Genomic DNA, 22360 nt, shown 5'->3' on the forward strand with positions numbered 1-22360 from the left:
AGAAGGGAAAGGAAAAGAGAATGATAGATCAACGATACCAAAATATATTACATCTGTGCAGGTAGAGGATACAATGATAAACACTGAAATCTACTGAATAATGGGGTGGGTGGGAGAGAAGAGATAAGGGAGAATAACACAAGGGGTTGAACTGACCAAAGTAAAGTATATTTGCAGCATAGATACATTGAGAAAACCCTTTGAACATTGACTTTGGAATTAATAATGAAAGACAGGACTGTAAAATAGGCTAGGTGTAGGGGATTACTTATGGGAGGGGGGAGGGTGAATGGAAGAGATGAAGGTGAGGACGTATGGTTGGTAAATTTCATATACTTATATGAAACAGAGCAATGGAAACTCTTGCAATTGCTTTAATTGGGCAGAAGATGGTGGGGGTACAATGTAAGGCTATTCAGAATTGTCACAATGAATCCCCCCCGTACAACAAATATTGTAGCAGGGAGGAAGGCCAGAAAAGAAGCAAGCAAGTCTGTGTTTTGATAATGTAGCAAGGGGGAGGGGATGGCTTAGCAGGGATATAAAACTTAAAAAATCTAAACATGAAGGTCACATAGCACTGGGGGTCAAGTAGCCAACAGAGTTGCATGCAACCATATATGGGCTAAACCTTGCTTTTGCTTCTGTAACCTGCTTGCAAGGGTGTATAAGGTGAGACCCCTTTGTTCTTGGGGCTCTTTGGATGTGAATCTGCTGAGCTGTTGCCAGCACGTTAGTAAATATTACTTCCTGAAAAGCCTTGGTGCCCCATTTCCCTGCATTTGAATGTCCCCCAACATTTCTGGTGGCTCACGTCCAGGATTCGGAGTTGGTGTTTTCACCTCCTTGTCGCTAGGACTCAGCGACAAGCTCATAAGGAGAGTGTCCCACCAGGCACCAGTGGACCTGTTGATCCCACGAAGGGACTGCCTTTCCCGGAGCACCACAAAGCAAGTCTTGGTACAAAGGAACTTGGAGAAGGCTAGGGAAACAATTGGGAGCCCTGCCTGCCTGTCAGACTGGTAAGAACCAGGGTTCAAATAACAGGCCTGCCTTTAGGAGGCAGAAGGGGAGCTTGATCACCTCCCAGAGAACCCCAACTAATCCTGTCTGGGGTGAAACCGGGTCTCTCAGGTTTAGGGAGTAGGGTGAAAGTGTGTGAGACACCTCCAGGAATTAGGGAGGTTGAACACCTACTGCGTTTTCTCACCAGCAAGGTAGACCAGGATGGGTAACAACACAAGTAAAAAGAAAGCACTTTGGGTAAAATGCAAGAAACCTTCAATACTTGGGGGGGAGGGGGTTGTTGAGCTTTTCCCAGGAAATACCCACAACCAAGGTTAAGGGATGGGTAACAAAAATTCAGTTCCAAAGAGAGAGACTCAAAAAAGAACAGATGCATCACCCACCATTCCACCAGATAGCCCTCTGGGTATGGTTTAAAAAGACTTTTTTTGAGAGTGCACTCTAATTTTGTGCGTGCATGTGTCAATTTGTTTAAAGCACTGGGCAAAATTTAATTTGCTTCTGGAATTCCAGCTCATCTTATGCATGCTTAAGTTGACATTTTTTTCTGGCATGCTTAATTTATAAAACTTGTGTGTGTGTAAGCATCTTCAAAATGGTTCTTAAACTGCTGTTAGAAGGTTAATGTGATATTCAAGGTAACAAAAAAAAGCAGGGTGTTTGTGTTAAAGATCTCTATTGTAAACTGCTTAAGCATTTTACATATGAATATGTAAACATCTCAAGAATAGTTCTTATAGTCAACGTAAAAATTGTTACCTTTACTCTGGTCTACTGCTACTTTTAAGAAAACCACTTTTCCAGCATGGTACTGGCACAAAAACAGACATGAAGACCAGTGGAACAGAATAGAGGACCCAGATATGAAGCCACACAACTATAACCAACTTGTCTTTGACAAAGGAGCTAAAAATACACGATGGAGAAATAGCAGCCTCTTCAACAAAAACTGCTGGGAAAACTGGTTAGCAGTCTGCAAAAAACTGAAACTAGATCCATGTATATTACCGTATACCAATATTAACTCAAAATGGATCAAGAATCTTAATATCAGACCACTTAACTCTAAAGTTGATACAGGAAAGAGTAGGAAATACTCTGGAGTTAGTAGGTATAGGTAAGAACTTTCTCAACGAAACCCCAGCAGCACAGCAACTAAGAGATAGCATAGATAAATGGGACATCATAAAACTACAAAGCTTCTGTTCATCAAAAGAAATGGTCTCTAAACTGAAGAGAACACCCACAGAGTGGGAGAAAATATTTGCCAATTATACATCAGACAAAGGATTGATAACCAGAATATATAGGGAACTTAAAAAACTAAACTCTCCCAAAACTAATGAGCCAATAAAGAAATGGGCAAGTGAACTAAACAGAACTTTCTCAAAAGAAGAAATTCAAATGGCCAGAAAACACATGAAAAAATGCTCACCATCTCTAGCAATAAAGGAAATGCAAATTAAAACCACGCTAAGATTCCACCTCACCCCTGTTAGAATAGCCATCATCAGCAACACCACCAACAACAGGTGTTGGCGAGGATGCGGGGAAAAAGGAACCCTCTTACACTGTTGGTGGGAATGTAGACTAGTACAACCACTCTGGAAAAAAATTTGGAGGCTACTTAAAAAGCTAAACATTGATCTTCCATTTGATCCAGCAATACCACTCTAGGGGATATACCCAAAAGACTGTGACACAGGTTACTCCAGAGGCACCTGCACACCCATGTTTATTGCGGCACTATTCACAATAGCCAAGTTATGGAAACAGCCAAGATGCCCCACCACTGAAGAATGGATTAAGAAAATGTGGTATCTATACACAATGGAATTTTATACAGCCATGAAGAAGAACGAAATGTTATCATTCTCTGGTAAATGGATGGAATTGGAGAACATCATTCTGAGTGAGGTTAGCCTGGCCCAAAAGACCAAAAATCTTATGTTCTCCCTCATATGTGGACATTAGATCAAGGGCAAACACAACAATGGGATTGGACTTTGAGCACATGATAAAAGCGAGAGCACACAAGGGAGAGGTGAGGATAGGTAAGACACCTAAAAAATTAGCTAGCATTTGTTGTCCTTAACGCAGAGAAACTAAAGCAGATACCTTAAAAGCAACTGAGGCCAATAGGAAAAGGGGACCAGGAACTAGAGAAAAGGTTAAATCAAAAAGAATTAACCTAGAAGGTAACACCCACGCACAGGAAATCAATGTGAGTCAATGCCCTGTATATCTATCCTTATCTCAACCAGCAAAAACCCTTGTTCCTTCCTATTATTGCTTATACTCTCTCTACAACAAAGTTAGAAATAAGGGCAAAATAGTTTCTGCTGGGTATTGAGGGGGTTGGGAGGAGAAGAAGGGGGCGGAGTGGGTGGTAAGGGAGGGGGTGGGGGCAGGGGGGAGAAATGACCCAAGCCTTGTATGCACATATGAATAATAAAACAATAAAAAAAAAGAAAACCAGTTTTCAAACTTATTTTAATCAAGTCTCACTAGGAAAAAGGCATTCAGGGGTTAACACTCCGGCTCAGCCCAGAGAAAAAAAGAAAAAAAGAAAAGGGGGAGGGGGCACAACCTGCAGCAGGAATCTTGAAATTTGGGTAGTTAAAAAAATGACCACAGCCTATTTCATTCTGTCATAAACAAAATCTGGGACTTAATTCTCTCTTGTAACACATGGGTCTATTAACAAATGAGCTTTCTATAAATTGTTTTTATACAAAAATAATTTTAAGGTTGCTTTCTTTCTGGTTTTTTTTCATGCAAATATAAGGCTCTAAGTTAAAAGGTTTCATGAGTTATTTTCAACAAGTAACAAAAAATACATAAAAGGTATTTTTAAATACCTTTAAAAATAAAAGGTTAAAAAAATACTTTTAAATAAAAAAAAGAATAAAGATAAACTCTCCCAGGGGATACAAAATAAGCTGTCATAAAGGTACAAAGAAAGTTGTCATAAAAAGATGGAGCTTATAAATGCTCATGTAAGTGATTAAGTTGACTAAAACTAAAAATTACATTAAAGGTTTTGTAAGGTCGAAATTTAATGTACTGATGTTAAACTAAAACTTAATTCTCTAAGCTCATAACAACAAGGCTCTTTAAAATACTGTATTAATCTTGATAACATTTACAAAAAAAAGTCTTAAAAAAGGTTTTTGTTTCATCAAGATAGCTGTCAGGAATTTTTGGTGCTACAGGTTAAACCAAAAATTTATCAAGACAAGAAGAGTTCATTAAAACACAGAGAGGCAATAGGCAGCTGAGCACCAGGAGTGCTGCTGCACTGATATGAAGGTTCAGACAGATTTGCTGATATAAAGCAAAGTTAAAAACAAAACAAAACAAAAAACCCAAAAAGAAACACTACACTGGAGGGCTTCCAGTTTTTATTGGAGTCAACAGAGTGGAGATGTTAGTACTACTCCATCCACATGTCGGGCAGAGGGAATTTTTGGCCTGGGATGGCCTGAGTGGGCCTGTTGTTTTAGGGGGGGCTCCACTGACTACAGGTTGATGGGATTCTGCTGTATGTCAAGAGCCATCTGTTAATGTCAACAGTCTGGGATGTGATACCTTATCAATATCTGAGCCATAATTTTTGGCCATTAGGTTTCCTAAATCTACACTTAGTCCTCATAAATATTTACCTGTGTTCTCTAGTGATTCTTGTCAGGGTTTTGACTACTGAGTTACAACTAAATAAAAGTTCATTTAAAAGTTGATTTTTGTAAAATTTTCTTGATGACCTCATAATTATGGTTAAACAACTATTGTCTTGGGTGACTCTAATACAGTTAGTACCCTGTATGTGTCTGTGACTGAGCTATTTGGGGTCACTGACACTGTTCTCCCTGCCCCCAACTTATGAGAAAATCTAAGGTTTTACTTTAAGAGAAACAACTAAACTAATATGCATCTAAAACCTCTACAGAGCTGTGATGCTGTTGCTGGTTCTTGTATAGTAAATATATTTATGTTTTTCAAGTATATCAAGGCTTCTAAAATACAAAATTTAGATAAACACAATAACAAAAAGTTAATGGTACTAATATACTTAAATTGTCCATCAAAACTTTAACCATGGCTCTTTTAAGTTTTTGTCATTACAGTTCTGATCATTCTGGGGCATTTACAATCAAGTCAATGGAAAATGACTCTATATGTCAACCAGGTTAGCTTTTTGGATGTCTACTTTGGTTGGATTTTGTTATGTTTTGTCCTTGTCTAGCAGTTCACTGCCTAAGAGCCACTCCTTCTCAACCTTTTTGTTGCTTAAATTTGACCAACACAGTCTAGTTGGGACTGCCCCCCACCTGATCTACTCATTACTTCTCCCTTTCCTCCCACCACATGGGACCAAACCCAAACAAACAAAAATCCAGGAAAAAAACAAATCCTCATGATAAAAAAAACAACCAACTGAGAAAGATCTTCATACCACCCTGAACACGCCCAATCTCATCTAGTCTTGGAAGCTAAGCAAGGTTGGGCCTGGCCATCAAAGTTCAAATGGAGTCACTCATGCCAGACCTCTCAAAAATAACCAAAACTGAGAGGATTGAGGAAATGGTCCTTATGCATGTATGGCTATATGGCATTAAAGCCTCTCCAGGAACAAACTGGTATTTTTTTTTAGACAGGGTCTTCTACTTAAATAGAGACAAAATAACTATTTTTACTGGCTCTAGACACATCCTTTGATACTTAAAGATAGTGTTTTTAACTTTTTTTAAGCAATGTGTTTTCCTGGACATACATATTGATAATATATTGTTGCCATGGTAATTCTACTCAGTGAAAAAAAAAAAAAAACCCAGGAGATATGGTTTGGGTAAAAGAATGAAATGTCTAACCATTAAAACCCCATTGTAGGGGCCCTTTTGTTGTTATTTTGTCTTCCCCCCACTACAGTTCAAGTAGCAGAAATTGCTTCCTGGGTCCACCACAGCAGAGTGTATCCCTGACCCAGCCTCACTGTGCAAGATCACCTTTTGGAATGCCTGCACCCTTCTTCGGCAGGACCCTGCTTCCCGGGAAACAACAGGGGACCACAAACAATGGGACAACAGCCCTGCTCTAGTCACTCCAGAAGCTGACTAGTTTATGCACAGAAGCTCAAATGTGGGACACACCCCTGCTCTCCTCTACCCACTTGGACTCTTACCTTTTGGATTGGCCCTTGCAAGGTTTCTCCCATGTACTGAATGCTATAAGAGGGCCATTGTTGGGACCTCCACACAGCCATACTTTATATCATACACCCACCAACAGGTCGGATGTTACATTGACTCATATACTCCCCAGGTTTGTGAGGTTGCCAGTAAGTGATACTGCAAGTGCCAGAATAAGGGAAACAATGCAGGCCACATCTGTAATGAAAAGCAGGCAATGTGTCTTGTTTTGGGAGCATGTTTGATGTTACCTTGCCTGGTTCCCTTGGTATTGTGGTCCATGAGGACCAGTATAGAGGCCACTATAGAGAGAAAAACAGCCGCCCATGTAATGCTGCTATAAAAATACAAACCCCTAAATCAAGATAATGCTCTTTGACCCTCGGTGGGTCCAAACATCAAAGGGGGGAATACTGTAGCAAGGAGGAGGGCCAGAAAAGAAGCAAGAAAGTCTATGTTCTGATAATGTAGCAGTGGGGAGGGGACGGCTTAGCAATGAGATAAAACTTAAAGAATCTAAACTTGAAGAAGGTCACATAGCACTGGGGGTAAAGTAGCCAGCAGAGTTGCATGCAACCATATATGGGTTAAACCTTGCTTTTTGCTTCTGTAACCTGTTTGCAAGGGCATATAAAGTGAGACCCCTTTGCTCTTGGGGGGATTCTTGGCCTTTGGATGTGAATCCACTGAGCCGCTGCTGGCATGCTAATAAATACTACATCCTGAAAAGCCTTGGTGTCCCGTTTCCCCATGCTTGAATATCCCACAACAATATAACATAACAAAAATGGAAAAAAAGAAATAAAATATGAAAAGTATTTAAAGATAACTTTAAGGATAAAGTTATAGGATCATTTTTCAAAATCTGATTAAAGATCTTTTTAGCTATGACACACAATCCAGAAGTCTTAAAAGTAAAGGCCAATAACCAACTAAGAACAAAACTTTGCACATATAATATATATATGATTATAGCACATGCCTATAATCATAGCACATGGGAAGCAGAAGCAGGAGAACTGCATATCCAGGACTTCAAGCCAGTCTGGAATACACAGTGACACCTTTCTTTCATGACAAAACATCCCAGATCCAGTTTCTTGGGAAGTTATAGCTAGTCATAGGATAAACACTTCTATTGCTCACTACTAAAGGACTTTCATAGCAATATTAAAGCAGTTTTTGTTTTGTTTTGGTTTGTTTGGCAGCATTGGTGTTTGAACTTGGGGCCTCAGGCTTGCTAAGGCAGGTGCTCTTACCATTGAGCCACTCCACCACTCCACCAGGCCTTTTTGTGTGTGTGTGATAGGTTTTTTCCTGAGATAGGGTCTCTCGAACTATTTGCCTGGGGCTGGCTTTGAATTGGGCACCAGTGGCTCATGCTTATAATCCTAACTACCCAGGAGGCAGAGATCAATCGGGAGGATCATGATTCAAAGCTACACCAAGAAAACAGTTTGCAAGACCCTATCTTGAAAACCCCATCAGAAAACTGGGCTGGGTGTGAAGGCCCTGAGTTCAAGCCTCAGTACCACAAAAAAAAAAAAAAAAAAAAAGGGACAGGGCAAAAAGCTCCAGACCCTACCTGAAAAATAATTAAAGCAAAAAAGGACTTGAGGGTTTGGCTCAAGCACAAGGCCCTAAGGTTCAAGCCCCAATACTGCCAAAAAAAAAAAAAAAAAAAATTCGTATCACTGACAAGGTGCTAAATTTCCTTATAAAAAAGCACTGAGTATAAAAATGAATTTTAAAAAATACCAAAGCAGCCAGGCGATGGTAGTAATGCCTGTAATCCCAGCTACTCAGGAGGATCTTGGTTCCAAGCCAGCCTGGGCAAATAGTTCACGAGAACCTATCTTGAAAATACATAACACAAAAAAACAGAGCTGGTGGAGTGGCTCAAGTAGTACAGAGTGCCTTCCTAGGAAGCATGAGGCCGAGTTCAAACCCCAGTGCCACCAAAAAAATTAAAATAAAAACCCAGAGCAGCAAAGATAGAAAAATGGGTGAAGGATAGGAACACTTATTCACAAAAAAGAAAATATAAATGGATGCTAATGGCCCTCCAACTTTATCACAACCACAGAGATGCAAACTAAAAGTACCCCTGAGAGCTGGGGATGTGGCTCAGTGATAGATAACTTGCCTACTATGCATGGGGCTCTAGGTTCAACCCCCAGCATAGGAAAAAAAAAAAAAACCTACCCAGAGAAATATGAGTGTTCACTTTATTACTCTTTCAACCTTTCCATAGGTTGAACTAAGAAGTATAAAGGGACGTGTGTGTGAGTGACAGAGAAATCTGCGCAAAGAAACTATTTTTCACCTGTCAAGCCACATTCACCACAGTGTTGGTAAGGAGGGGCTAATGCGCTGCTTGGAGCACTATCCACATAGTGATTCTATGTGGATAGAATCACTGTGGAAGTGTGTCTGGGAGGAACTGTCCACATTACAAAAGCACATGCTCACTAACCCAGCTCTCCCGCCCGTTGGCGACTGCCCTTGTCACGAGTGGCTTGATGCCCACAAGTTACTCATGCACGAGTGCAATTCAAAACTCCTCACAACTCCATCAATAGAGCTTTGACTAAATAAATCAAGGTGCATCCTGGAATAGCAATGGAACTGATGCAAAAGAGAATGAGGCTGGGCACTGGCGGCTCAGGTCTGTAATCCTAGCTACTTGGGAGGCTGAGATGTAGAGGATCTTTGTTTAAGGTCAGTGGGGCAAATACTTTGAAAGACCCCATCTCCAAAATAACCAGAGCAAAATTGACTGGGGATGTGGTTCAAGTAGTAGGGCACCTGCTTTGCAAGAGCAAAGCCCTGAGTTCAAAACCCAGTTCTACCAGAGAGAGAGGGAGAATATGAATGAATGAATGAGGAAATTTTTGTGCATTTTTGTTTTTGGTTTTTTTTGGTGCTGGGATCATGAACTCAGGGCCTAGCACAAGCATTCTATCATTGAGCTATATCCCCAGACCAGCACTCCTGTATTAATAATGAAAAATTGCTGGGTACCAGTGGCTCACACCTATAATCCTAGCTACTCAGGAGGCAGAGATCAGGAGGATTGTGGTTTGAAGCCAGACCAGGCAAATAGTTCTTGAGATCCTATCTCAAAAAAACCCATCACAAAAAAAGGGCTGGAGGAGCAGCTTAAGGTGTAGGCCCCGAGTTCAAACCCCAGTACTACAAAAACAAATAAAGAAAAAGAAAAATCACAAAGAAACACTTACAGAAAAAAGAAGGGAATATAGTGTGCTACTTTCAAGTTAAAAAAAGAAAAAGAACTCTCTGTGTATCTGATTGTCTATGCACAAAACACCTGAGTGGACATGTGAGAACTGGTGAACTAGTAACACCGCTGCCTCTGGGGAGAGAATCTGCAGCCAGGGGCAGGATGGAAGGGAAACTTTACCTTGTATTCTCACAGCTTTTGAATTTTGTGTCATGTGAATGAGTTCTTACACTGAAAAATTAAAATCCAAAAATAATGAACACAGCTTTCTTGTAATTGCAGCAGCCCTCTTCTCAGAGCTTCTCAGAGTTTCTGCAGCTGTATTTCCATTCGGCTTTGTGTTCATTTGGACTGCAATCCCCTTAAGGAAAAAAGGTCATAGCTCAACACCTTGTGTTCCTTAGAGTAGTCAGCACCTTATTTGGACCAGAGCAGAAAGTCACTGAGGTCTGTTCATGGTGCTGAACTAGACCACTGATACAAACAATGCACCTCTTCAGGGGAAACTTCAAGGTGGGGACTGGGGGGTGTTTCTTTGGTTCTTTTTGAAAATTGTTTTGCAAAGTGGACCAATACTCAGGTCAGGAAACTTTGCTTCTCTTAAAAAAAAAGGAAGAATTTTAATCAGGCCAACAGTACTGAGAAAAGAAAGGAATTTCAGTTAATGAATGAAAGCTGATTTCAAAGAATCTCAAGCACAAACAATGCAAGAGAATGATTATTGTCACATTTTGGAAGAAGTGATGGGATGGCATGGCAACACCTAGATCGGAGGAAGACCTAATTATATTTATTGATTGTGATAGGTGTCACAAATAAACATGTACACAATGCCAACCTTCTTCACAATCAAACACCAACAAATAGATTAAAGATTTTCTTTCACAGTGCAGGCTACCTCCATTTTTACTCCTACCTGACCTAGTCAGAAAGGACTAACAAAGTGACTGCACTGACCACTGTTAAGAATGTGAACAAAGAGGGTGAATTCAACTATGATATATTGTAACAACTTTAGTAAATGTAACAATGTACCCCCAGTACAATAACAACAGTAATAAAGAATGTGAGCAAAACTGGGTGCTGGTAATCCTAGCTACTCAGGAGGCAGAGAGGATTGCAGTTTGAAGTCAACCTGGGCAAATAGTTCAAGACACCCTATCTCGAAAACACTCAACCCAAAAAAAGGGCTGGTAGAGTGGCTCAAGGTGTAGGCCCTGAGTTCAAGCCCCAGTACTGGAAAAAAAAAATGTATTCTTTGCTCATATTTTTTTTTTTTTTTTGGCAGTACTGGGGTTTGAACTCATGGCCTATACCTTGAGCCACTCTACCAGCCCCATTTTTTTTGTGATGGGTGTTTTCGAGATAGGGTGTCACAAACTATTTGCCTGGGCTGGCTTTGAACCATGATCCTCCAGATCTCTGCCTCCTGAGTAGCTAGGATTACAGGTGTGAGCCACCAGTGCCCGCCAAAGAGCACATTTTATGGAATCACAATAATTTGTACTCTGTGATTATGAAGGAGGGTGAATATTTTTGTTTGCTTGTTTAGCCGTGGTGTGAATTACCTGCTTGTGTCTTAGGCTCTTTTACAAAGCCTGGAGTCATTTAACTAATGCAGGTCCTGCAGACAGTAATGTTAAATTAGTACTAACGTTCTAACATGGAAATTAAGTGGACTTCATGAGCAAAAAGCTGTAGCTACAAGGGACTTAAAAGTTATGTTCTGAGAGAATCATTGTTTTAAACATTATGTTTAAGTTTCAATTTTTAGATTTTGAATTCTAATATATTTTATATTGGCAGTGTGTGAAAAGCAGATAAGATGCAGAAGCAGGGTAAATGTAAAAGGAAACAGGGATAAAGGATACTCTTAGGTTTAAAAAAAAAAAAGAAAAAATCCATTCTAAAGCAAGAAACAAAACAAGGCATGATGATGCATGTCTTTAATCCCATATACTGAGAAGACAGATTGGGAGGACTGCAGTTTGATGCCAGCCTAGGCAAAAAAATTAGCAAAACCCCATCTCAAAAAACAAGCTAGGCATGGTGATACATATCTGTAATTCCATAAACAAAGACTCAAGTAGGAGGATCATGGTCTGAGGCCAGTTCCAGGAAGAAACACGAGCTCTTAGGACTGGAGGTGTGGCTCAAGCCGTAGAGTGCCTACTTTTCAAGTATGAAGCCTTGAGTTCACATGAGACCCTATGTGAAAAATACATCTTGGTTTTGTGGTAATTACGTATGGCTACCGTGTTAGCCTTTTTTTTTTTTTTTTTTTTTTTTTGCAGTACTGTGGTTTGAACACAGGGCCTATACCTTGAGCCACTCCACCAGCCCTTTTTTGTGTGTGTGATGGGTTCTTTTCAAGATAGGGTCTTGAAAACTATTTGCCCAGGCTGGTTTCAAACCACAATTCTCCTGCATAGGCTGGCTCATTTTAGCCATTTTTTATGTACAGTTCAGTATCATTAAATATATTCACACCATTGTGCAACCATTACCACCATGAATCTTTTTCATCTTCCCAAACTGTACCTTTGTCTTAATTTTTTGTTTTAACAAGAAGTTTACTATATAACTTACCCAAGTTTTTCCTATAAGTCATCTGGCAACATCTGCCTCCTACCTACCTGTGTAGCTAAGGACCCAGTGAGTTCTCCATTTTTTCAATCCAAGAAGTGCCTGCTTAAGGAAGGACTGCAAAACTCCTTATGGACCAAGTCACAACTCTTAAGATCAAACACCATTGAGGCAACCATTGAAAGAGCTAACCAATGAAGATACTACTCCAAAATGGAAAACATCTATAATATGCTATTTCCTAGTCTCCAGTGACATCACATCACCCCTGATGTCCAACCTCCTAGAGGCTACAACCCAGCCTCCCTTGTTTCTTTCCCTTGGAGGCTTTATTCCTGGCAGCCATCTTCCTCTATTTGCCCTTCCTCCCCAGGGCTTCTTATCAAACCTCCTGGCTCAAGTCTCATCTATTTGCTGATGATGCTCCCCTAGTCTCTCCCCCAAGCTCCTTATTCATACTCACAGATTCACTTGGCATGTCCACTCAGATGTCTAATAAGTATCTCAAAACCAACAAGACCAAAACTCTTTTTTTTTTTTTTTTGTGGTACTGGGGTTTGAACTCAGGGCCTACACTTTGAGCCACTTCACCAACCCTTTTTTGTGATTTTTTTTTTTTTTTTTTTTTTTGAGATAGGATCTCTCGAACTGGACTGGATTGGCTTCAAATCACACTCCTCCTGATCTCTGCCTCCTCAGTAGTTAGGATTACAGGTGTAAGCCACCAGTGCCTGGCCAAGCCCAAATCTCTTGATTTCTTCCCCCCTCCCCCCTGCTGCAGAAAATCTGTTCTTCCCTCAGTCATCTCAGTGAACTTACACTGCTGGCCACCCTGTTTACTGCTCAAGTCAAAAGTTTAGGAGACAACCTAGAAACCAGCCCACATCTGAATTTGCTGCTTATAACAGGTACACCTCTAAGTCAGATCCCCAACTAACCATCCATCATCTTCTCCCTGGCTTCTCCCATCACAGGTCAGATGAACAGTAGTAATGACCTCTACTCACCTGCCTCACACCATCATCCCTACATCTTCCTACACAAATCACTGCTTAAAACGCTCCACTGGTTCCCCATTATCCTGGAAGTAAAAGTCAAACTCACTTACTTTCTTTTCTTATTTTTATTTTGTGGTACTGGGGTTTGAACTCAGGGTCTCTTGCTTACTAGGCAGGCACTCTACTATTTGAGCCACTCCACCAGCCCTTTTTTGTATTGGATATTTTTGATATGGGGTCTCCCAAACTATTTGCCTGGGTTGGCTTTGAACCAAGAGTCTCCTGATCTCTGCCTCCTGAGTTGCTAGGATTACAGCTTAAAAAACAAACTTTCCATCAGACTACAATCCCTAAAAAATCTGGCCCACTACCTTCCCCCTTGTACCCTCCTCCAGACTCCATCCCTTGAACAAGTCAAGCCTCAATTCCACCTCTGGGTTTCTGCACCACCTACTCTATGGGGAAAGCTCTCTCCCAGGTCTTTACGTGACAGCACTATCTCACCTCTCCCGTCACAAAGTATCCAGTGATAGTGAGAACCCTTCTTCTATCACTACCAGTTCATTTCTACACTATTAACAAGAATAAGGCTTAGGCAGGAAAACTGGGAGTTCATGGCTAGCCTGGGCTATATTGCAAGACCGTGTCTCAAAAAAAGAAAAAGGAATAGCAAATGCTTACATAGGGCTATGGTGTGCCGATCCCTGATCTAAGTTCTTTAACCATCTTTATGTTTTCCACATCACTTTTCACTGAAATTTTCTTTACTCATTCTGTGTGTCACCCATTCCCCCAGGACACAAGCTTGTTGGAAGCAAGAGCACAGTCTTGATCATGCTCAATTCTCAGCACTTTGACTAGTACTTAGCACATAGGAGGAACTCAATGAACATGTATTAAATTACTGTGAGGCGTTTTTGTTGTTGTTTTTTGGTGGGACTGGGGTTTGAACTCAGGGCCTGGAGTTTGCTAGGCAGGCGCTCTACCACTTGAGCCACATCTCCAGTCCATTTTGCTCTGGTTATATTTGTAGATGGGAGTCTCACAAATTATTTGCCAGGTTGGCCTGGAATCTCAATTCTCCCAATCTCAGTCTCCCAAATAGCTAGAATTACAGGTGTGAACCACTGCGCCTGTCTTTTTTTTTTTTTTTCTTAAGTAGATATTAGCTGAGCATGGTGGCCTATAATCCTAGCTACTTGGGAGGCAAAGATCAAAGGATCACAGTTTCAGGCCAAACCAAGCAAAGAGTTTGAGACTCCCATTTTAATAACTAATACCTGTCATCCCATATGCAGGAGGCTGAGATTGGGAGGACTATAGTTCAAGGCCAGTCCAGGCAAAAAGTTCAGGAGATCCCATCACAAAAGAAAAAGCTGGGTGTGCTGGCACACACCTGTCATCCCAGCTACTGCAGAAAGCATAACTAGGAAGATCATAGTCTAGACTGGCCCAGACAAAAAGTGAGATCCTAGCTCAAAAATAACCAGAGAAAAAAAGGCTGGAGCTTTAGCTCAAGCAGTAGAGTACCTGTCTAGCAAGTACAAAATCCTGAGTTCAAACTCCAGTACTTCTACAAAAAAAAAAGAGTATCTGAGTTAAGAATGAATGCCATTTACATTTACAGTAACATCAAAAATAATAAAATACTTAGGAAGTCTTTAAAGGGAGACAGAAGAAACAGAGTGAAACTACAAATATTACTGAAAGAAATTAAAGGTATAAGTGGAAACAAAGTCTGTGTTCATGGATTAGAAGACTTAATATACTTAAGATGACAACACCACAAAGCAATGTACAGATTTGATACAACATCTGTTAACATCCCAACTATATTTTTTTTTGCAGAAATAGAAAAGCCCATCCTAAAAATCACATGAAATCTCAAAGATCCATAAATACCAAAAGCAATCTTGGAACTACGTTGAAGGACTTACACTTTTGCCAAACTTAATACCAAGCTACAGTAACTAAAATGGTGTGGAGTGGTTCAATTGGTAGAGCACCTGCCTACAAAGTAAGGCCCTAAGTTCAAGCCCCAGTACCACCAAAAAAACCCAGTGCATTTCTGGGTTGGTATAAGAACAGACATATAAATTAATGAATAAAAGAGAACTAGAAACAAGAAATAAATCCTCATAAGTATGACTGATTATTGACAAACACCATTCAACAGGGAAAGGACAGTCTCTTCAACAAATGGTAATGGGAAAACTGACAATAACATGCCAAACAGTGATGATGGACTCTTAATGTAACATCATATATAAAAATTAACTGGAAATGGATCAAAGAAATTAAAAAGAGCAAAAATTATAAAGCCCTTAGAAGAAAACACAGCAGTAGAGCATGTGCCTAGCATCCATGAGGCCCTAGTACCACAAAAAAAATTTTTAAGTCTTAAGTACGCAAAGTAGCTTTTGATTTAAATGTGATCATAGGTGATAGTCTTAGTCTCATAACTTCTTTACTATTACATATCATATTGCATGTTCTAACATGGTTATTTATAATAATACATTGAAGGCAACGTGATTTTCTTTTCTTTTTAGTTTGTTTTTGATATAGGCTCTTGCCATTTAATCGAGGCTAGCCTGAAACTCGTGATCCTCCTGTCACAGCAGGAGTGCAGGGATTAATCCCCAGTGCTGGGATTACAGGCTGTACAGGATTGTTACTTTTCTTGTCAAAACTAATAGATATGATATCTGTAACAGATATTCTGAAACTACTGGAGATTTAACACAACCGCTAATGGATCATACACAGCAATTTTTAAATTAATAACTTGCATTAATTTAACACTGACTATACATTCTATTAATTCTAGTGTACATGAGAAGTACTTAATAAACATTTATTGAACTGGAAAAAAAAATTTTTTTAAGAATAAAGGAGCCAGGTACCGGAGGATCATGTCTGTAATCCTAGCTACTCCAGAGGCAGAGATCAGGAGGATAATGGTTCAAAGCCAGCATGGGCAAACAGTTTGCAAGACCCTATCTCGAAAACACTCATCACAAAAAAAGGGCTGGTGGAGTGCCTCAGGTGTAAGCCCTGAGTTCAGACCCCAGTACCACAAAAAAAAAAAAAAAGAATAATCTTGTAATGTTGGATTTGGCAAAGACTTCTTGGATATGACACAAGAAGTAGGTAACAAAAGAAAAATAAACTGAACTTCATAAAAATTAAAAACCTGTGCATCAAAAGGACACCAAAGAGTGCAAAGACAACCAGTAGAATAGGAGAAAATATCTGCAAATTATTTATCTAATAAGGAATTAATGTCCACAATATATAAAGAATTCCTATAACCAAACAACAGAAAAATAACACAGTTTAGCCAGACATAATGGTGCGTGCCTGTAATTCCAGCTATTCAGGAACTGAGACAGGAAGATCATGAATTCAAGGCCAGCCCAGGTAAAAGTTAACAAGGTCCTATCTTAAAAATAAACAGGGCTGGAGGCATGGCTCAAGCAACAGAGTATTTGCCTAGCTTCCATAAGGCCCTTGGTTCAAACCCCAGTACTATCGTAACAAATAAATAAACAACAAAGAGTTGAGAGTACAGCTCTAGTGATACAGTGCTTGTCTAGCAAGTAGGAAATTCTGGGTTCAATTCCCGTAACCATGCCCCCCCACACAAAAGCACAATTCAAAAGTAAACAAAGGGCTTGGATAGCATTTATATTGCATTAGGTATTAGACATAATCTAGAGATGGCTTAAAGTACAAAAAAGGATGTGACTAGATCACAGTTTATAACAAGAGACTTGAGTACCCATAAGTTTTAGTATCCCTAGGAGGTCTTGGAACCAGTCCCCCATGAACACTGAGGGACAACTCACATCCAAATGGACATTAAAAAAAAAAAATGCAAAGAACTGAAAGCAAGAATTCACTCAGGCTAGTGGAGTGGCTCAAGTGGTAGAGCACCTGACTAGCAAGTGAGAGGGTCTGGGTTCAAATCCTAGTACTGCCAAAAAAAAAAAAAAAGAAAGAAAGAAGAAAATGTAATAAAATAATTGAATCAGATATCTGTACACTCATGTTCCTAACAGCATTACTCCCAATGGTCAAAAGGCAGAAACAGTCCAAATATCCACTGACAGATAAACAAAATGTGGATATATATACAACAGATTATTCAGCTTGAGAAAGGAATTAAATTCTAATAAATACTACATCATGGATGAACCCTGAAAATATGCTGTAGAGTGGAGGATGTAGATAAAACAAAAGGACCCTATCTCATTCAATTCCACCATCTCTGACTCAAGTCTGTGAAATAGGCTTCCTCCCTCCACTAACACCACCTTCCACTACCTCTAATTTGCCAATGGAGCAACAGAAAAGATGATGAAGCAGCAGGTGCAACCTGCTGCATAGACAAGTGGACTCTGTTGTCAGACCTAGGTGTGCACACAAGCTCAGGTAACTTCTTTAAAATTCACTCATAAGCAGGCAATGTGACTCAGTTGTAGAGTACCTGCCTAGCATGTATAAGGCCTTGAGTTTGATCCCTAGCACCAGACAGACAGACACACACACACAAACACAAACATACAGAAAAAAACTCATCAAAATTCACTCATAAGAGACCATAACAGTATCATCTCATCTGCTTATTATAAGGACTCACTGAGTATTAGGTTACTAATACTGGAGCACCTAGCACAGTGTCCAGACAACATAAGCACTCAATAAATATACTTTTTGTGGTGCTGGAGAACAAAACTCAGTGAATATTATCCAGAAGTATTACTTTAGGTGGCAGAAGTCACCTGAAGCTTGTTTTTTCTCAGGAAGGTAGTAAGTTACAAGGACAGTAGCTCAGTGCTGCAGTCAGGCAGACCTGGTTGAAGGCCAGATCCGCCATTCACAAGCTGGGTGACCTTGGGAACCGTTTCTCTATGAGGAATCCTCTCGTCCATTCAGTGGAAGTGGTAACACAAACAATATGTGCAGTACCTGTCAGAGCCAGTAAAACCAAGACTGGAAATCAGCAAATGGCCACCCATGTGAAAGTAAGCAAACAGCACATCAAGCTAGGTCATTCTGGGGTTCCTGAGACACATTTCTGTGTCTTGCTAGATACCAAGATATCGCCATCCCTAAAGTCTACCACCAAATGTTAATAAACACGTGTGTCCTGAAGCCTAGCAGGCATGGTTCCTTTCCCAACTGGGCAGTTAACTTACTCATATATGACCTCAGGCAAATGACAATTTTTATGCCTCTGTTTTCTAGTTATAAACTAGGGATAAGCTTTCTACCACCTCAGGACAGTAATCTAAATTGCGGAGTGTGTATCTTAAACCAATTACAAAGGCTCTAGAGAGGTGCTCTTTTTAGCCACAATAACAAGAGAGAGCACATTTGAATACTAAACTACTTCATAATAAATTAAAACTGATTCTTTCAATTTAAATTTATAACTAAAAGAATGAATATGAAGCTGGATGCAGTCCTCATACCTGTAATCCCGGCATTAGGGAAAGCTAAAGCAAGATGAAAATTCAAGGCCAAACTGGGCAATCAATTTGACCCTGTCTCAAAATAAAATAAAGGGGCTGAGCATATAGTTCAGCGGCAGAGCACTTGTCTAAGCGCCCTGGGTTCAATCCCTAATAAATAAATAAACAAATATGGAGATACTTATATTTGTATATACTGTGTTTTTTACATCATCTGAGCAGTGGGAATGCTACAAAAGTATGAAACACTTAAAACTTAAAGTATATTAGCACACATTTAAAAACATGGTCTTCAGTTAGGCATCACTCAGAAACACCTAACATGCATTGAGCACTAAAATGCATACCTGAGTCAGATACCTGAGTCTGACTCTTTATTAAAAGCTTCACTCTTTAGCACAGCACGCTGAACAGCACACCAAGCACACCAATAAGGACACTGCATAACCAAAAACAATGCATAAGCAAAGACACCCATCATTAAAGAAAACTTCTGTGTTCACTTGTCAAGAATTATTATTACAAAATTGCCAGAGTTTAATCGCCAAGCTGGAAATGCCGCCTTAGAAGGTCGTGCAGTAAGTGACCAGACTAGAGGAGGGTCGTGTAAGCCCCGCCCCACCCCCACCCGGACTCACTGCCCCCTTCATCATTTCCATCTGCACAACTTTCTGGGATGCAAGCAACTCTGATCCCTGCGTGTAGCGCTTTCGCGTCAATATAATCCTATAAATACCTGAAGTAATCACCCAGAAATAAACAGAAGCAACATTAGTGAGCAAAGTTTACATTTAAGCAATACAGAAAACTAGAAGACAAGCAAACTCAGCAAAGAAGCTACGTGTTGCCTCCAAATCAGATCTACCGAAAGAGGCTGGAGTGGACAGCATGGTGTCCCCCGCACTGTGGAAACCCCAGACAGTCTCAAAGCAGGTTCTAGAAGCGAAGCTGCCCGGGGCGTCAGAGCCGGAGACGCCACAGACACAACGGCGCGACCCCGTCCCCGGTGGTGGCAGGGGGGCGGCGGCGGGGGACGTTCAGCTTGGCCTGGCCGGGAGGCGCGGCCGGGTGAGGGTGGAAACGCCACGCCTAGCCCCTACCCAGGCTGCTGGACAGCGCCCACGCCCGCGCGCCCCTGTCCCCGGCGGCCCCCTACCCCGGAACTCCCCGGCACGCACGGCGGGAGGCCCAAGCCAGGGCCCGCGGGCAGGCGCGGTGGGGACGCGCGCGACGGTACCTGTGGCGGAGGCAGTTCCCGAGCGGTGGCAGTGACGGCGGAGAGCAGCGTGCGCGCTCTCGGGCCGCGGTCCGGGGCTGGGTGCCCTCCCTGTGCCTCCCGGCTGCAGGGCGCCGGCGCAGCTCCCCGCCCCTTCACCTCTCACCTCCTACCTTTCCCCTCCCGCCCCGCCGCTCTCCACACGTGCTCCCAAAGGCGTGCGCATGCGCAGTTCAGTCTGACGTGCGGCTCTCGCCTGCCCCCTGGCGGCCGCCTTCCGCCCAACCCGGAGGGAATGTGGTGATGGCACTAGAAAGAGCACCACCGTTTTGGACAGCACGTTCCCAAGAGTCACCAAGAACAAGCACAAGATTCTCTTGTTCCCCGTCTTATAACAGCAAATAATTATAAGCGAGGTTGGGGATGTGGCTCTCTCGAGACTCTGGGTTTGATCCTCAGCATCGCAAAAAAAGAAAAAAAGAATTAGAAGCAAATGGTTGAATGAATTGTGTGCCTAAAATTTCTCTGCAGCCATTTCAAGGATGTCTTGTGACTACTGCCTGACTTTGAAAGGTATTCTTGAAAGAAGGTTCCAAACGAGCTGTCGCGAATGATCCCATTTTTGTTAGAAACACGATGCAAGAAGAAGTGTCTAGGGATAGTGGTATGTGGTCCCTGGTTATCTCCGGGTTGGGAGGGTTATAGGCGTTCGAGATTCTCCGTTTGCTGATCGGCCCCCAATCATTTTGTGCATGGAACAGTTAATATAATTCCAATAGCTAGGTTGAGTGTTTGAGCTAAGAAGTTTGCACACGTCCTTCCTGAAAACGGAGGCGGATCTCACAGAAGGGGAAGGCAAGGCTGGTCCACGCTAAGGAGCACAGGTGGTCCCCGCCACCCAGCACTGACTGAACCCGGAACCCTGTTCTTTGCTCTTGTCCTTGGGCCCACCCGCTAGGAGACCTTGATCACACCTCCCGACACCCGTGCTGCCCTAGTTGTTGGCTCTTGGAGTATCAGGGCCAGCTTCACCCCCACCCTACTGCTCTAAAAATGCTCCTGCCACGCACCTCGCCGTGGCTCACCCCTAGCACTACCTGGATAAAACACCCTGTTTCTGCTCTCAAAGGCACCAGTGCAGGGGCAACGGACAGTGCAGATACAGTCACAATGCAAGGCAGAATTGGGAGGTGGCCCTTTTGGCCACTCTAGCCACTATGACCTTTCTATGCCTTCTTTGGAAAAGTCAGACAGGTCCCTCAGCTGGGTTCCCATCAGTCCTTGGAGTGCCTCTGCAAGGTTGTCAGTCTGGCCTCCCTTCCCACCCCCACATGTCGGGTAGTGAAATTAAACAATACCAAGGACATGGTCCTCCGTTCAAAGTGACCCTTGGGATTACGCCTGTGTTCAGGGTTGGGCTTTGGATTAAGATGGTAATTTTTATTCTATAAAGAAAGAATTCCTAGCCAGGTGTGGTGCCTGTAATCCCCTCACTCAGGAGGCTGAAGCAGGAGGATCATGAGTTCAAGAACAGCCTGGGCTACATAATGAGACTGAAGAAAGAGGAGGAGGAAGAGAAATCTTTTTGTTTGATATTTTTAAATTGGAAGCAACACTAGAGAGCAGTGTAGAGAGCATTGCCTTTGCCCTTCCCTATCCTTACATCACTCTCTCCAAGTCTGATCCCTTAAAATACCATTATCTGTCCCCTCAGAAACCTTGGGTGTGACAGATTCTCCCTCTCTCTCCATTGCCTCTTTCCTCTAGGCAAACAGAAAATCTATCCAGTTGTTTTTGTTTGTTTTGTAGTGCTGGGAATTGAATACAAAGCCTTGCTGGCAAAGTGTTTCAAGTGGTACAGTGCCTGCCTAGCAAGTATGAGGACCTGAGTTCTAACCCCAGTGCCAAAAAAATAAAATAAATTTATAAGCTTAAAAAAAACAAAAGCCTTCAGCATGCTAGGCAAATAAATGCTGTACCACTGAGCTCTACGAAGTCTTTTAAGTTTCTGATTGAAAACTATTATGATCCCTTTCTTCTTCTACCAAAATCCTAAAAATAACGTGTTCCTAACTCATGTCACAGCATAAACCCAGGGAATATTTAAATTTAAATCAGGCTTCCTGAGCCCTAGGCCCACTGGACTACAGTCTTCTCTCTAGGAAGGATCAGGAGCCTGTTAAAAATCTCCAAAGCAGGGACTTAGCCACACTGTTTGGGAATTGCTGCCCTGCCCCCTTACTCCCCATCCAACCACTACACCAAACTCCTATGTCTGCAAGGAGACTCACGCTCAGTGAGATCTGAACAATCCCTCTCCAAAACTGACAAGCACTTAGCTAAATACCTCAATGCCTTGACAGTGAACAATCCCTCCATAAGGGATTGTTCTCCCACTGAAAGTCTCTGTGGGAACTGAGGCTTATAGAGTTCTGGTAAATCTGCTATAGAATCCTCCCCCCACCCCATTCTGTGGAGTAAATAAAAGGCCATGATTTTAGGGCTTCTTCCTCAACATTGTACCATGAAAACATACAGAGAAGTTCAAAAGGCCAGTGACAATGAATATACCCTAGATTCTACAACTGTTAATGTATCTCATGTTTGTCTAAATTCTATTT

General features: G+C 41.6%; 1 protein-coding gene across 3 annotated transcripts in view; it reads right to left on the bottom strand.

Annotated features, from left to right (window-relative positions):
• Scap (SREBF chaperone) overlaps window positions 1-19917 on the bottom strand; it is a 68857-nt gene extending 48940 nt beyond the window's left edge. For 2 of the 3 annotated variants that reach the window (XM_074059598.1, XM_020163388.2), the window contains exon 1: window positions 19761-19917. The gene's annotated coding sequence lies outside the window, so the exon portion shown is untranslated. Of the gene's footprint in view, window positions 1-19679 lie in introns of all 3 variants that reach the window. The other variant, XM_074059597.1, reaches the window with a different exon arrangement.
• Between the last annotated feature and the right edge of the window lie 2443 nt (window positions 19918-22360).

This window comes from Castor canadensis, chromosome 17 (genome assembly GCF_047511655.1).
Source record: "Castor canadensis chromosome 17, mCasCan1.hap1v2, whole genome shotgun sequence".
NCBI lineage: Eukaryota > Metazoa > Chordata > Mammalia > Rodentia > Castoridae > Castor > Castor canadensis.